The sequence below is a fragment of the Oryctolagus cuniculus genome, chromosome 5, assembly GCF_051225735.1.
Source record: "Oryctolagus cuniculus isolate XC-2025 breed Fujian yellow rabbit chromosome 5, ASM5122573v1, whole genome shotgun sequence".
NCBI classification, from domain to species: domain Eukaryota; kingdom Metazoa; phylum Chordata; class Mammalia; order Lagomorpha; family Leporidae; genus Oryctolagus; species Oryctolagus cuniculus.
In genome coordinates this window covers 139,317,876-139,335,595 of record NC_142871.1, presented here as the reverse complement: position 1 = coordinate 139,335,595, position 17,720 = coordinate 139,317,876, and the positions used below count along the sequence as shown (strand labels likewise).

General features: G+C 44.6%; 1 pseudogene; it reads right to left on the bottom strand.

Moving 5' to 3' along the window:
- Nucleotides 1-6,241: 6,241 nt before the first annotated feature.
- Nucleotides 6,242-6,937, bottom strand: LOC149126742 (high affinity copper uptake protein 1 pseudogene; annotated as a pseudogene).
- Between the last annotated feature and the right edge of the window lie 10,783 nt (nt 6,938-17,720).

The following is a 17,720-nucleotide window of genomic DNA, read 5'->3' as shown; positions in this document are numbered from 1 at the left end:
GAGAGGCACACAGGAGCGCACGCACACACACACACACACACACACACGGGGAATACCCATCCTGCAGCTCAACGACTCCCTCCCTGCTCCCGCTCTCTCTGCAGGGTAGGTACATCAACAATATTAAATGCACGTCCTAAGAGAAACCCCAAGTTCTTGCTTTCAGCTCATACTTGCCTCACTGCTGTGGAAAGTTTTTATAACATTTCTTTTCATGCCTTTGAGGTTGTTTCCACAACAGCAAAGCTATGATTCATGGCGATGGAAGGACCAAATAGAATAGTGATAGCACACCTTCACGTTTTAATTTTTATTTTATTTATTTGAGAGACAGAGAGATACAGAAAGAGCTCCCATTTGCAGGTTCGCTACCTAAATGCTTCCAGTGACCAGGGCAGGACCGGGCCAAAAACATGAACCTGGGACGCGATCCGGGTCTCCCACATGGGTGGCAGGATCCCAGTTCCATGAGCCGTCACAGCTGCCTGTCAAGGTGTGCGTTAATGTGCAGCTGGAATCAGAAGCCACAGTTTGGGCACAAACCCCGGTGCTCTGATAGAGAACAGGAAAGACCCAGCCACTGGGCAAACGCCCACCCTTCAGACCCTCATGATGGGGTCTCTGACGCAGGCCCACTAACTATTGAAATTTAAATCAACGAAAATTAGCTGTTTAGCTATTATTTTACTGTTTCAACTTAAATCAATTAAATTAGATCAATTTTAAATTTCAGTTTCTCACTTGCACCAGCCACATTCCAAGAGCTGACAGCTCTGAGCTCCATTTCCCAGTGAGGGTCTGTAGCTGACCAGTGGGGTCCGTCTCCTCCGTGAGTGACGGCCAAGTGCTCCAATCACACACAAGTAGTTAGGATTCTTTTTTCCCCCACAAAATCAAAATATCTATTTTGTTCTTTTGCATGTGACACTGTTAAAACACTCCGACGACAGCAATGTTGCCTCCAGGAGCTTACAATCTAGAACAGTCAAGACTAACTGTAGACCCAGTGATGAAGGCATTCTGTCAGAGAAAGACTGGTCTATGATGATTGTGACTTTATTACTGTGTATCTTTTTTTAAGTTTTTTTATTTATTTATTTGATAGGTAGAGTTACAGACAGCAAGAGAGAGAGACAGAGAGAAAGGTCTCCCTTCCGTTGGTTCACCCCCCAAATGGTTGCTACAGCCTGCGCGCTGCGCCGCTCTGAAGCCAGGAGCCAGGTGCTTCCTCCTGGTCTCCTATGTGGGTGCAGGGCCCAAGCACTTGGGCCATCCTCCACTGCACTCCTGGGCCACAGCAGAGAGCTGGACTGGAAGAGGAGCAGCCGGGACCAGAACCCAACGCCCATATGGGATGCCAGCGCCGCAGGCAGAGGATTAACCAAGTGAGCCACGGCACCAGGCCCCTACTGTGTATCTTTGATTGTGTCTTTTAAAGAAGCAGCTGGAGAGAGCAGGATCAAAATTAAATGACATCAGAGTGTACCTCATGCCCCTCCAGCTCCTATGCAAGGAGCTGTGACTAGAAACTCAAGACCAGTACCCACAGCCTGAAAGGGCTACAGAGGTAGTGAGGTAACTTTCTACTCCCCTGGTGGACAGAGTGAGGGTTCCCTCTTTGTGGGCAGTCAGGGTGTTGAGTGTTCCGCCATCGTAGACTGGAGACAGCACCTAAGAGTTTGTAAGTCTGAGCAGGGTACGAGGTAGCCCTTTACCCAGACTTGCAGAAATTATAGCTGGGCAGCCACTTCTTGAAGCATGCTGAAGGTCTCTAACAGGCTGCTAAATGCCAACTGCTGCTGTTGACACCTACAAAGAGCAATGCCCACTGCATCAGAGGGGCTAGGGAGGCTGGGCAAACTAGATGATGGGGATAAACGACTGGAAGCCAGGAAGGGAAAAGGAGAGCAGAATAAGAGGCCAAAGAGGTGAGGGTACAGTCTCCTAACAGCTGTACACAGGGAAGGCGGAAAAGAGAAGTCTAGGTCCAAAATGAACAGACATCAGGCATTACATTGCAAATGAACAGGAATACAGAAATGAAAGTCAATGAGATGGGGCCGGCGCTGTGGAGGGTAAAGCCGCCGCTTGCAGTGCCGGCACACCATATGGGCGCCGGTTCGAGTCCCAGCTGTTCCAGCTCTCTGCTATGAGCTGGGAAAGCAGTAGAAGATGGCCCATGTCCTTGGGCCCCTGCACCCATGTGGGAGAACCAGAAGGACTCCTGGCTCCTGGCTTCAGCCTGGCCCAGACCTGGTATTGCAGCCACCTGGGAGTGAACCAGCAGATGGAAGACACCTCTCTCTCTCTCCCTCTGCCTCTCTGTAACTATGCCTTTCAAATAAATAAATAAAAAAATAAAATTTTACAAAAAAGAAAGTCACTGAGATCATTATATTATGACAATCCAACAGCTCAAGAAATACGGGAAGAATTTAAACTTTTTCTTTCACTGGTTTCATCCTTTGGCAACCCTGAGTCTCTAAAATTCAGGTTTTCCAGGAGGTTATCCTGAAAACCTATCACAAATTGAGGTTCTTCTCTGTTAGTTTCTTTTAAAAAAAAAAGATTTCTTTATTTGAAAGTCAGAGTTTCACAGAGAGAGAAGGAGAGGCAGAGAGGCAGAGAGAGAGTCTTCCATCCGCTGGTTCACTCCCCAATTGGCCACAACGACCAGAACTGCGCTGATCTGAAGCCAGGAGATTTTCTGTGTCTCCCATGAGGGTGCAGGGGCCCAAGCACTTGGGCCATCTTCTACTGTTTTCCCAGGCCATAGCAGAGAGCTGGGTGGGAAGTGGAGCAGCTGTGTCCCGAACTGGCGCCCATATGGGATGCCAGCATTGCAGGCAGCAGCTTTACCCACTATGCCACAGCACCAGCCCCAAGATTCTTCTCTGTTAGTTTCAAATTCATAATACCCTAAGTGGCCTTGGTCTTTCTTACCTTACTGATAAGGTCCCAGAACTGGGAAGGTATTTTATAGCAGCTCATGCTGAGATATCTAGAGAGTACCAGGATCACGACTGAACCTTGATGCTTACTTGGTTCTCATGGTTTTATGATTCCTTGGCTTCTGAGATGGCCACGGGCTATTTACAGCTCTAATTCCAGACTCTAGTCAGTACCCAGCATTCTCTCTGCCCATGCCAAGTTACCAGGACTTCAAGTGGATGAAATGAGAGAAAAGCACAAAGCTCCAATGTTGGTTCTTGGATTTTAACCTCCATCCAGTAGACTCATCACCCTCTCTTGGTTGAAAGCCATAGAAGTGCACATTCCTCTCTCCCCTGTATTTAACTGGCATCCACAGAGAAAGTACAAACTTCAAAACCAGCGCCCAAGCCAACAGGACAGCTCTGGCCAAGGCACGGTTGTGTCTGGCTCCAAGGAGAGCAGGGTTGAGCAGATCAGCACAGAAGATTCACCTTACCGAGGTAGTACAAGACTGCGGCAGAGACTAACAACAGAATAAAAATCCAACGTGATTCATCACTGAGAAAAGAAGTTTTTAACCACTTGTGATCTAATTAAGCCCCCAAGAGTGGCAAAGATGGCCATGCAGAGGATGGGGATCTGCCTGTGTGGGTATGGATGCTGGGGACTAATGCAAGTCTGGCCATCAGCAGACCTACACCCTAGGTTTCCCAGGGGCCAGCACTGTGGGGTAGCAGGTAAAGCCACCACCTGCAGTGCCGGCATCCCGTATGGGTGCTGGTTCGAGTCCCAGCTGCTCCACTTCTGATCCAGCCCTCTGCTATGCCTGGGAGAAGATGGCCCAAGTCCTTGGGCCACTGAACCCACATAGGGGACCCAGAAGAAGCTCCTGGATCCTGGTTTCAGATCGGCACAGCTCCGGCCATTGCAGCCAATTGAGGAGTGAACCAGAGGATGGAAGATCTCTCTCTCTCTCTCTCTCTCTCTCTCTCTCTCTCTCTCCCTCTCCTTCTCTCTATGTGTAACTCTGACTTTCAAATAAATAAATAAATCATTTAAAAAAAAAAAGTTTCTCCAAAGAGAAGTTGAACTTTTGCCCTTCTGGCCCAGGGTGGCTGGCTGATTTACACTGCAGGTCAAAGGTCTCTCAACCTTCAAACTCCTTCCGAGAAACCACAGCTCTTTAAAAACAAGGAGTGGTGATTTCATCCATGCCGGTGAAGGGACTTTGGCTGCAGCCCTTCCTGTAAATGTGCAAAGGGACAGGTATAGGTGTACACACCTATACACAGGCATAGCTATACACACAAAAGCTTCTGGAATGCTTAAGTATTGACCAGCAGTATGTATGACATGAATTACAGTCTACCAATCAGCAATTCAAATTTCCACATCCAATACCAAGTGAAACTTTCTGAATTTAAAGCAGAGATTCTGAAAGTGTGAGTCCCCCAAAATCAGCAGGAATATCACCAGGAATCAATATATGCCAACTTTGGGGCTATGGGAGTAAGGCCCAGCAATTAGTATTTTGTGGGGAGCAACTCGGACTAGACTGTTACTGGAATTAAGACTTATTCTATGCATCTGCTCTCCCACAATATGGCTCTGGGAGAGGAGGAAACAGCTTCTACACAGCTGCCTTTCACCAACTTGACAAGCTGTAGGAGCTGCTCCTGATTGGAGGAGAGCAGCGTACTCGGCGTGTGGGTAGCAGAGTTGGGATTGGTGGAAGAGGACTATAAAGGAGGAGAGAGACAACATGCACCAGGAACATCTAAAGGAACATCTATCTGAAGGAACACCTGTGCAGCCCCCGAGAGAGCCGGCCGGCGGTGTGCCGCTCCCCCGTGGAAGTGGGGAAAGTGGCAGGGGGAACCGCCCTTCCACGGAGGTGGAAGGGACGGTAGCCAACCTGGGAAGAACCAGCAGCAAACCCGGGGAGGGCCGAGCAGACAAAAGAACAGCGCAGGGTCCTGTGTCGTTCCTCCACGAAGAGGGGGAGCGACATAATGGTGCCGTGACTCGGATATGAAGCCTAGGCAGGGTTTAGTGTCATTCCTCCATGAAGAGGGGGAGCAACAGTATTTCTTTTTTTTTTTTTTTTTTTTTTTTTTTTGACAGGCAGAGTGGACAGTGAGAGAGAGAGACAGAGACAGAGAGAAAGGTCTTCCTTTTGCCGTTGGTTCACCCCCCAATGGCCGCTGCGGCCAGCGCACTGCGGCCGGTGCACCACGCTGTGCTTCTCCTGGTCTCCCATGGGGTGCAGGGCCCAAGCACTTAGGCCATCCTCCACTGCACTCCCGGGCCACAGCAGAGAGCTGGACTGGAAGAGGGGCAACCGGGACAGAACTGGCACCCCAACCGGGACTAGAACCCGGGGTGCCAGTGCCGCAGGCAGAGGATTAGCCTATTGAGCCAGGCGCTGGCCCAGCAATTAGTATTTCAATAAGCCCCCTGCTAATTCTGATGCATGCTCAAGTTTGAAATTCCCTGGTTTGAAGACAGACACATGAAAACAGTAATAGGAACAAATTCATACTCTTTTGCTTCATTCAGTTGAGACAAACCAAGGTACTCAGTCAAAGTCAAATGCCAGTGGTTTTACAGTTGGATTTTAAAATATCTATTTCTATTCTCTCAAATTGATTGTCTTTTTTTTGATTTGCAAATTCATTCTAATCAAAATGATAAGTGGGAGCATAAATTGATGAGTTAGTAACCCAAGAATGCACACTCTGCAAGCCCTGGGCCTCTATTAAGTCACAACCACCCCTCTGCACACTTCGAAGATTTTGGTGCAACACATCACACCTGGAGAAAGGCACAGGGTATGTCCCGCTTATAGAGTCCAAAGACTAGAACTTATTTTCTGCTGTTAAGTTTGAATTCTGGGTTTAGTTGGACAAGAATTTCCCTCAGCTGCCATCAATCCTGCTGAAAGTCAAACCCATCCCATCACTGACTCACGAAAAACAAAACCCAACAAATTCGTACGCTGTCTGCCAAATAAAACCAAGAGGATAAAAAAAGGCAGCAGATGACCAGGTCGTTGAATAGAAAGCTGCCCAGATTAGATGAGAACATAAAAATGGGATCTAAGATGATGAGGAAGAAGACATCTCAGATGGCTTCTCTTTAAGAAAAACGGGAATCTCAACTTCGTAGGAAAAAAAAAAAAACTGTTTAGGAGGTTACCACTTTACCCCAGGAACTGTAAACTAAACCTCTGCTGAGCAGTTTGTGTGTGTGTGCGTGTGTGAGCATGTGTGTATTGTGTTGCATGTGTGCATGTGTGTGTGCGCACGTGTGCACATGTGAGCGTGTGTGTGTGAAGAGGAGCAAGAGGAGATGATTGGAGCAGGAATCACATGTTCCAGTCGCAGACTGCTTCCCACTGCACTCACGGAGGCCACACCACGGGGTGTGACGTTAATGGCAATGCTCTGAGATGCCCACCTACCACGCTTTCTTCCAGCTGAAGAGCAGGTATCCCGGCCCGGCCCGGCTGCTGCGGCAATGCACAGGCAGCCGTTGCGGGTCGTGAAGATGAGCATGTGAAGTAGCTGATGGCCACCTGGAGGACACGCAGCACTGCTTGCAGGCGCGAGGAAAGCTGAGCATCTGCCGCCCAGCCGTTCTGTGTCTCCACAAAGTGGTCCCATCTGGTCCTAGGACAGCTCGGACCTGTAGCAAACGCTGACTTGTGACTTCCATGGCAGGCTCTCCCGGGCTCTCTTGAGTCCCTCATAGAACATTGCTAGAAGAAGCACTGCCACAAAGGCTCCAGCCATTTCTCCAGAAAACACCAGTTCCACGTTCTTAAAGCCAAAGTAGACGGTCACAGGCATCATCGACACCACCATGGCACTCTCTCCTCCGCCGCGGGAGTGTGAGGCTGAGGTGGTCACGTGGTCCATGCGGTGGGAAGGACCCATTTTCCCAGGAGAAGTTCAGATTCAGCAGAAGAGTCTCTTCCCAGGTCGAGTCCCACAACTGATGCCTCCCCTCAGAACCTTAAAATAAATAAGCTGATAGAATTGTTTAAATCAGTAAGAAAAAATATACTTACAGCATGAAATTTCCATAACAAATCCCCATAGCACTAAGAATGCTCTTGCTTACTAAGGAATGCTCCTCATACTAAGGAATCCTGAGATTCCTTAGTAAACCTAGCCAGATTGTCTAAAGTTTGTGTGCATCTCTAAACATCTCTAAATGATACAGATTAATCCCTAAACAGTGCAGATTATTTTGAACTTTACACAGAATTGTAATTTTTCAGACGAGTGGAATCCTGCTGGTACATTCTTTTGAGGCTGTATTTTAGCTCAAATATATATCTGTAAAGATGCTGTTAGTGTCTGCTCATGTTTATTGTTGGAAAACAGTACAATAAATAAGCAAACCACACATTAAGCTAACCCTTTGTTGTGGTCATTCACTTTGTTTATGGATTAGGAACAACGCTGCTATGAGTCGCCGTGTACATTTTGTTGGCACACACAAGCACATGTTTCTCACAGTTACAGGAATAGACTTGAATTATTGGTGCAGGAGGAAACTTCAAAATGGTCATGGAAAATGGAGTTAAAAAATAAAAAGTTACCTTAGGCATGGAAAGCCAAGATACTCTGGAAAAAAAAAAAAGGACCGAAATGAAAGATCTCTGCAAGTGAGATCCCAGTAGAAAGAACGGGCCATCAAAGAAGGAGGTACCTTTCTCTGAAGCGAGGAGAGAACTTCCACTTTGACTATGACCTTATCTAAATAAGACTGAAGTAGATGAACTCAAAAGGCTTCCATAGCCTTGGGAGATTACTGATGCCATAAACAAGAGTGTCAATTTGTTAAGTCAACAACAGGAGTCACTGTGCACTTACTCCTCATGTAGGATCTCTCTCCTTAATGTGTTGTTCAATGTGAATTAATACCATAACTAGTACTGAAACAGTATTTTTTTTTTGACAGGCAGAGTGGACAGTGAGAAAGAGAGACAGAGAGAAAGGTCTTCCTTTTGCCGTTGGTTCACCCCCAGCCGGTGTACCGCACTGATCCAAAGCCAGGAGCCAGGTGCTTCCCCTGGTCTCCCATGGGGTGCAGGGCCCAAGGACCTGGGCCATCCTCCACTGCACTCCCAGGCCACAGCAGAGAGCTGGCCTGGAAGAGGAGCAACCGGGACAGAATCCGGCACCCTGACCAGGACTAGAACCCGGTGTGCCGGCGCCGCAGGTGGAGGATTAGCCTAGTGAGCTGCAGCGCCAGCCCTGAAACAGTATTTTACACTTTGTGTTTCTGTGTGGGTGCAAACTGATGAAAGCTTTACTTAGTATATACTAAATTGATCTTCTGTATATAAAGATAATTGAAAATGAATCTTGATGTGAATGGAATGGGAGAGGGAGCGAGAGATGGGAGGGTTGCGGGTGGGAGGGAAGTTATGGGGGGGGGAGCCATTGTAATCCATAAACTGTACTTTGGAAATTTACAATTACTAAATAAAAGTGAAAAAAATAAAAAGTTACCAATAAACTTTTTTAAACTTTTGGCAGGTGGGGGGATAGGGAGAAGGCACATGTTCTTCCTCTCCACTTCCTGTCTGACTGCACCTCTTTTTTAAAAAAATATATTTTATTTATTTGAAAGAATTACAAAGAGAGAGGGAGAGAAAGAAAGAGATCTTTCATCTGCTGGTTCACTCCCCAAACAGTCATAATGGCCAGGGCTGAGCCAGATCAAACCAGGAGCCAGGAGCTTCTTCCAAGTCTCCCACGTGGGTGCAGGGGCCCAAGCAATTGGGCCATCTTCTGATGCTTTCCCAGGTGCATTAGAAGGGAGCTGAATCAGAAGTAGAGCTGCCAGGACATACAGGATGCAGGCATCACAGGCGGCAGCTTTACCCACTATGACACAGTGCTGGCCCCATCAATAAATTTTATTTCTCAGGGCTGGCGCTGTAGAGTAGGGGTAAAGCCACCACCTGCAGTGCTGGCATCTCATATGAGTGCCGGTTTGAATCCTGGCTGCTCCACTTCCGATCCAGCTCTCTGCAATGGCCTTGGAAGGCAGTAGAAGATGGCCCAAGTCCTTGGGCGCCTGCACCCACATGGGAGACCCAGAAGAAGCTCCTGGCTCCTGGCTTTGGATCAGTACAGCTCCAGCCATTACAGCCACCTGGGGAGTGAACCAACGGAAGGAAGACCTTCAAATAGATGAATAAATCTTTTGGAAAAATTTATTTATTTGAAAGTCAGTGCTACACAAAGAAGGAGAAACACACAGAGAAAGGTAGTCCATTTGCTGGTTGACACCTCAGATGGCCCCAATGGCCAGAGCTACCCTGATCCAAAGCCAGGAACCAGGAGCTTCTTATGGATCTCCCACATGGTGCATGAGCCCAAGGACTTGGGTCATCTTCTACTGCTTTCCCAGGCTATGGCAGAGAGCTGTATCAGAAGTGGGGCAGCAAGGTCTTGAACCGGCGCCCATATGGGATGCCAGTGCTTCAGGCCAGGGCGTTAACTAATTCTCAACATAAGCTCCATCAAGGTCAAGACAATGACAGTTATCTGAGGGTCCACAGTGCAGTATTTCATACATTATTTACTGAATAAAAACTGTAGCCTAATATTAGGAAATACAGTGGAGAAGGATTCACTAGGGAAGCTTTCCTGGGTGTTTTCTGTTAAAATTTTGTCAAAATTTTCAAAACACTCTCATAGTCATCAGAAATTGTTCTGTGGCCCTCCAGAAAGTCAGAAGGTGAAGTGCCTTGAGTGTCCCAAAAACTTGCCACTAGCACCTTTGCTCCTGACTGGTCTGTGTTGCTTTAAACCACTGCTGCCTCTTGGTAGCCATTGCTTTGATTGTGCTTTGCCATTAGGATCATACTGAAAAGCCACGACTTAGCTCCTGTTTGAAGAAATTCTTGAGGATATTGATCCCACTTGCTTGATATTTCCACTGAAAGCTCTGCTATTGTGTGCAGCTGATCTGAGCACATCAGTCTCGGCACCCATCCAACAGGAAGTGAGCTCAACTTGAGTTTTTCAGAGTCATTGGTGTTCAAACAATGGAGATGTCTGTGCTGCTGGCTGTTGTTTCTGCTGTTACTTGTCAGCCCCTTCAATTAGGGCATCAACTGATGGATATTTTTTCTCAAATATTAATGTGGATAGTTTGTTGCTACAGGCTTTATCTCCCTGATTTCTCCAAATGAGTTATCCATTTGTACACTGCTGGTTTATTTGGGAATCTATCATCATAATCTTTTCATAAATCTTTAATGATTTCACCATTCTTCTACCCAAGCTTCTCCATAAATTCGATGTTTGTTCTTGCTTTAATTTTAGCAGAATTCATGCTGCTTTGGTAGGAGTTCTTTTCAAACTGCTGCTTCAGATTTAGTGTCTCACATTAGATCATGTTCACGAACGTTAAAGCAAGACAGTATGGGTTTATATTTGGGCAAAATAATTACAGGTGGGTAGATAAGAAGGCTGTGAGGAGCTGAGTGTGGACAGGGCTGTGCCCAGTCAGTGCTCAGTCCATGGTGGGCATTTATGCAGTCACTCCTTAACTCGGTCATCATTTCCACTGTCCTTGTCTCTCCAGGACAACATTGTCCCACCACGACACATGACCACAGGGACTCACTGCTTCCACCTAATGGCTCACTCCCCAGATACCCACAACTGTTGGGGTTGGGCCAGGCCAAGCTCAGAGCCTGGATCTCAATCCGGGTCTCCATGGAGGTGGCAGGGACCCAAGCACTTGAGCCATGCTTTGCTGCCTTCATAAGGCATGCAGTGGAAGAAAGCTTGGAAGGAAGTTCCATCTCTCCCTCTCTCTCTGCAACTCTGCCTTTCAAACCAAATCAATAAATCTTTCAAAAAATAAAATTTTTTTCCTTAAGAAAGAAATGAAGGGCATATATTTCAATTATGAGACACAATGTTGGGAGATAGATGCTGACCCCTCTCCCAGGGAATATAGTGCAGGTGGTGGTCAGGAAGAGGCTCCCAGCTGAACACAAAGAACTCTCTGAATGCTGCTTTCTGAAATTATTCCCCAGATGTTTTCTCATTTCTTGGAGCAAACAATGGAGTCCAAATGTTTATGATTTATATAGAGTATATATATATATATATATATGCTATTGAGAGCAAATTTAATTTTGGCAAAGGTTGTAGAACCAGGCTTGACCCTACACAGTCTGGAGCAGAATCCATATCTCCACCCTAACTGGGTCCCGTGTAGGTGCCACGTCCTCCCGCTGGGCACAAATGGCACAGCTCACACCACTGACACCTGATGCTGGTCACGGGGCCCTGCAGCTGGGACTGCTGTCACTGCCACCTCTGGAAGTGTGGCATCACTACTGCCACTCAGACCAGCCCTGCCAGATGCATCTGCACAGACCTGGCCTCCACGCATCAGCTCACCCTGATCAGCGTCCTGCATGTGATCAAGTGCCCAGTGGAGCCTCCGCCTCAGCCTGTGTCCCACTGTAGGAATGACAGGAGTTTTCCTTTCCTCCGGAAGGAGGCACTTTCTGTCTCTTATCAAGATGTTAAATGTGAGCCGGCGCTGCAGCTCACTAGGCTAATCCTCCACCTTGCGGCGCCGGCACACCGGGTACTAGTCCCGGTCGGGGTGCCGGATTCTGTCCCGATTGCCCCTCTTCCAGGCCAGCTCTCTGCTGTGGCCCGGGAGTGCAGTGGAGGATGGCCCAAGTGCTTGGGCCCTGCACCCCATGGGAGACCAGGGGAAGCACCTGGCTCCTGCCATCGGATCAGCGCAGTGCGCCAGCCGCAGCGGCCATTGGAGGGTGAACCAACGGCAAAAGGAAGACCTTTCTCTCTGTCTCTCTCTCTCACTGTCCACTCTGCCTGTCAAAAAATTTTAAAAAAATATGTTAAATGTGAAATTCTCCAAAGGTTGAAAGAGTTTTCAGGTATTGGGCAGTAAGAGGTAAAGAAAGCTGATGAATTTGAATTACGGAGCAATGATCAGAGCCAAGAACTTTATCTGGGACTTGGAAGGCACTCGGGTTTGGCTGAGTGAACAGGTGACTGAAGATCACATCTTGAGAGTACATGACTAGGTCTAGCTTTTTTCCATGCTAGTTATATACAGTTATATACAGTCGTATTTCACATGGATATGTTTCTGGAAAATTAATCAGCAACACTTACTGCTTTTACTAGTTTTTAAGTTTATTAACACGTAGTAGTTGTATGCTGAACGGCATAGTACAGTATTTGCAAACACATACAGTGTAAAATCATGAAGTGAGATGACTAGCAGTTCCATTTCCCTATCTTTTCTTTATGTTTGGGGCCCATCGGCTTCTCCTTTCCTGTTCATTATGTGGCTTAAATGCAACCATTTTGACCACTGGGGCCCCACTCTGCTGAGGAACACTAGAATTTAGTACTTCTATCTGAATTTTGGTACTGTTACCCAACCTCCCTCCCTATCCTTCTTCCTCCCCTCCCCAGTCTCAGGTAACCACTATCCTAAATTCACATTGACTTACAGTGAACTTCCACCTACGAGAGGGGTCATGTGGTACTTGCTTACTGCATTTAACATAATGATCTCCAGTTCCATCAGTTTGCTACTGCCTTCTTCTTCATGGCTGAAATGTTTTCTCTGTCCAGTCGTCCAGCAGTAGACATGCAGGTTAATTCCATATCTTGGCTACTGTGACCGGTACAGCAATGAACATGAGAATGTGTGTGCTGCTTTCATTTCTCACGAATATATACCCAGAAGTGGGGCACTTTCTTGGTCGATCTCTCTAGTTTTTTGATGAGCTTCGATGCTGCTCCCCAGGTGCTGCACTAAGTACACTCTGGCTGACAGGTACTCTCTCCACTCCACACCAGCGTTTATTATTTTTTGTCTTTTCGATAATAGCCATTCTAACTGGAGTGGATTACTGTCTCATAGTGGTTTTGATTTGAATTTTTAGGACAGTTAGTGTTATTGAGCATGTTTTCATGTTTGTTGGCTATTTATTTGTGTTTCCTGGGAAATGTCTACTCAAATGTACTGCCCATCTTGGAACTGATTGCTTGTTCTTTGTTGGGTTTTTTGAGTTCCTTATGTATTCTGGATATTAATCCTTTGTCAAATAGTTTGCAAATCTTTTCTCCCATCTGTCAGTTGTCTCCACTCTGTTGTTCCCTCTGCTGTGCAGACTGTGGGTGATCTAGGCTAGGAGACTGTCCATGCAGGGGGTTAACCTGAATGCTGGCAGACAGCAGGAGCCCCAGGCACACTTCCCCCACCCCCGCCAATCAGGTAAACTGCTCCTGGGTGTAGCCCAGACCCACCAGGAAGGCTACCTAGCTAAGTGACCTTCAAGCTGATTGGAGAAGCATAGCGGCGCCAATATCTGCTCTCTCCTACAGAATTAGTGTTGCCCTGAATCAGCTACACCCCCCACTGCCTGCCCTTTAAAAGGTGTGCTTGATTGTTAATAAAAGGACATGTTCACTGAAACTTGTCTCTGGTGCTTCTTGTCGAGGAACACCGTCACCCCACCATCCTACAGTGCGCGGCCCTCGCAGGTCAAGCCTGCAGCAGCCACTTCTTAGTTTGATATAATCCCATTTATCTAAAAAAAAAATGTTTGCCTACACCAATGTCTTCAAGTGTTTTCTCTATGTTAATTAGAGTAGTTCTATTATTTCAGTTCTTATCTTTAAGTCTTTTATCCATTTGAGTTGATTTGGCTATAGCATGAGAGGTAATGATCTTGTTTGATCTTTTGCATGTGGAAGAATTTATTGGAGTTATCCCTTCCCCAGTGTATGTTGTTGGCATCTTTGTCAAGAATCAGTTGGCCATAGACGTGTGGATTCATCTCTGAGATCTCTGCTCTTTGATATCTGGTCTTTATGTCTGTCTGGGCACTAGTACCACGCTGTTTTGCTTACCGAGCTCTACAGTATGTATTGCAATCAGGAATTGGAATATTTCCAGCCTTTTTTTAATTTTCTGCAAGTTTTATGCTTCCATATGAATTTTAGGATTTTTTCCTATTTTGTGAAGAATGACATTGATATTTTGGTGAGGGTTGCAATGAATCTATAAATCATGTTTTATAAATTTCCATTCTTCCTATCTATAAACACTACATGCTTTTCTAGTTTCTGTATTTTCTACGATTTTGTTTATTGATGTTTTTGTAATTTTCATTGTAGTGGTCTTTCATATCATTGGATAAATTTGTTTTAAGTTTGCTTTTGGTAGCTATTGTGAATGAGTTTGCTCTTATTTCAGTAATGAGTTCACTATTGGTGTATAAAAGTGCTATGCTATTTCATGTTAGTTTGTATCCTGCAATTTTGCTGAACTGCTAAATTTCGTTTTCATTTCTATTCATTTTCTGGTAAAGTATTTAGGATTGTTATATGTACACTCATGTCATCTGTAAACAGCAATAATTTTACTTCCTTTTTTCCTATTCGTAATTTTATTTCTTTCTCTTGCCCAACTGCTCTGGCTAAAAACTTCAGGATTATATTGAATAAAAATGAGAGTAAATATCCTTGTCTGGTTCCAAATCTGAGAGGAAACGTCTTCAGTTTTTCCACTTTCAACATGATGTTAGCTATTTGCCTGTCTAGGAGCCTTGACTGTATTGAGGTTTGCTCTTTATACACCTAATCTCTTCAGGGATTTTTGTCATGAAGAGAAGTTGAATTTTTTATTGAGTTCATTTTCTGCACCTATTGAGATGATCAGATGATCCTCATCCTTCGTGCCATTGATGTGATGTTTACACTTATCTGTTTGCGTGTGTTGAACAATCCCTGCATCCCTAGGATAAATGTTTCCTGATCGTTTGAATGATCATTTTGATGTGCTAGTGGATTTGATTACTGAATATTTTATTTGTAATTCTAATAAGGAATTATTCATCAGGGATATTGATCTACAGTTTTCTTTTTTGGTCTTGTCCTTGTTTGGTTTTGGAATCAAGGTGTGCTTGTCTTATAGAATAAGTTTTTTTGAATGGTTTAGACCAATTGATATTAATGTTATCTTTTTCCCCAGGAAAGCTCTTATTTAAGGATACGAACTTCATGCATTTCATAAATGCAACTTTAGGAACATAGTAGTTCTTCCCACCATACCACCCTCCCACCCACACTCTCACCCCTCTTCCTCCTCCCACTCCTATTCCCCCTTATTATTTTTTTACTAAGATCTACTTTCAATTAACTTTATAACACATACAATTAACTCTGTATTAAGTAAGGAGTTCACAAATATTATGAAAAAGAACTGTTCCTCAACAGTCGAGACAAGGGTTATTTAGACATTGCATTTCAAAGTGTCATTTTCATTTCTATATTTTATCATTTAGGTGCTCTATTAGTTATCAAAGGTCAGGGAGAACATATGATATTTGTCCCTTTGGGACTTGCTTATTTCACTAACTATAATGTTTTCTAGTTTTAGCCATTTTTTTTAAACAACAGGATTTCATTTTTTTTACCACCATGTAGAATTCCATGGTGTACATATCCCATAATTTCTTTATCCAGTTTTCAGTTGAAGGGCATTTGGGTTGATTTCATACCTTAGCTATTGTGAATTGAGCTGCAATAAACATGGGGGTACAGATAACTCTTTCATTCGCTGATTTCATTTCCCTTGAGTAAATTCCCAGGAGTGGGATGGCTAGATCAGATGGTAGGACCAGATTCAAATTTCTGAGGTATCTCCATACTGTCTTCCACAGGGGCTTTACCAGTTTACATTCCAAACATCAGAGGATTAGGGTACCTTTATCCCAACATCCTCGCCAGCATTTGTTGTTTGTTGACTTCTGTACGAAAATCATTCTAATGGGGATGAAGTGAAACCTCACTGGGGTTTCTATTTACATTTCCCTGATGGCTAGCGGTTCTCAGCACTTTTTCATGTGTCTGTTGGCCATCTGGATTTCCTCTTTTGAAAAATGCCCGTTTAAGTCCTTTGCCCATTTCTTAACTGAGTTCTTTGTTTTGTTGTTGAGTTTTTTTTTTTTTAAGATTTATTTGAAAGTCAAAGTTACAGAGAGAGAGAGAGAGAGAGAGAGAAGTCTTCCATCCAATGGTTCACTCCCCAGTTGGCGGCAATGGCTGAAGCTGCGCCAATCCGAAGCCAGGAGCCAGGATCTTTTTCCAGGTCTCCCACATGGGTGCAGGGTCCCAAAGACTTGGGCCATCTTCTACTGCTTTCCCAGGCCATAGCAGAGAGCTGGATTGGAAGTGGAGCAACCAGGTCTTGAACCAGCACCCATATGGGATGCCGGCACCTCAGGCCAGGGCCTTAACCCACTGTGCCACTCCACCAGTCACTGTTGTTGAGTTTCTTGATCTCTTCATATACTCTTGCTATTAATCCTTTATAGTTGCATAGTTTGCAAATAATTTCTCCTATTCTGTCAGTTGCCTCTTTGCTGAGTGTTTCTTTTGCAGTGCAGAAGCTTCTCATTTGATGTAATCCCATTTGTCAATATTGACTTTGATTGCCTGTGCCTCTGGGATATTTTCCAAGAACTTTTTGCCTATGCCAATGTTTCACATGATTTCTCCAATGTTCTCTAATAATTTAATGGTATTGGGTCATAGATTTAGGTCTTTAATCCATTTTGAGAGGATTTTTGTATAAAGTGTAAAGTAGGGGGTCTTGCTTCATACTTTTGCATGTGGAGATCCAGTTTTCCCAGCACCATTTGTTGAAGAGACTGTCCTTTCTCTGCTCCAGGGATTGATTTTAGCTCCTTTGTCAAAGGTAAGTTGGTTGTAGATCCATGGGTTGATTTCTGGGGTTTCTATTCTGTTCCACTGGCCTATCCATCTATTTTTGTACCAGTATCAGGTTGTTTTGATTAAATTGCCCTGTAGTATGTCTTGAAATCTGGTATTGTAATACCTCCAGCTTTGTTTTTGTTGTACAAAATTGCTTTAGCTATTCAGGATCTCCTGTATTTCCATATGAATTTCAGAATCATTTTTTCTAGATCTGAGAAGAATGTCCTTAGTATTTTGATTGGTATTGCATTGAATCTGTAAATTGCTCTAAGTAATGTGGACATTTTGGTGGTATTGATTCTTCCAATCCACAAACATGGAAGATTTTTCCATTTTTTTGTGTGTCTTCTTCTATTTCTTTCTTTAATGTTTTGTAATTATCATCAAAAAGATCTTTGACACCCTTGGTTAAATTTATTCCAAGGTATTTGATGTTTTGCAACTATTATGAATAAGATTGATCTCAGAAGTTCTTTCACAACCATGGCATTGTCTGTGTATATAAAAGATATTGATTTCTGTGTGTTGATTTTATATCCTGCCACTTTACCAAACTTTTCTATGAGTTCCAATAGTCTCTTAGTGGAGTCATTTGGATCCCCAATGCACAGGATCATATCACCTACAAATAGGGATAGTTTGACTTCCTCCTTCCCAATTTGTATCCCTTTGATTTCCTTTTCTTGTCTGATGACTCTGGCTAAAACTTCCAGGACTGTATTGAATGACAATGGTGAGAGTGGGCATCCTTCTCTGGTTCCAGATCTCAGTGGGAATGCTTCCAACTTTTCCCCCATTCAGTAGGACACTAGCTATGGTTTTGTCATAAATTGCCTTGATTGTGTTGAAGAATGTTCCTTCTATACCCAATTTGCTTAAAGTTTTCATCATGAAAGAGTGTTGTATTTTTTTAAAAGATTTTATTTATTTTATTTATTTATTTGACAGGTAGAGTTACAGACAGTG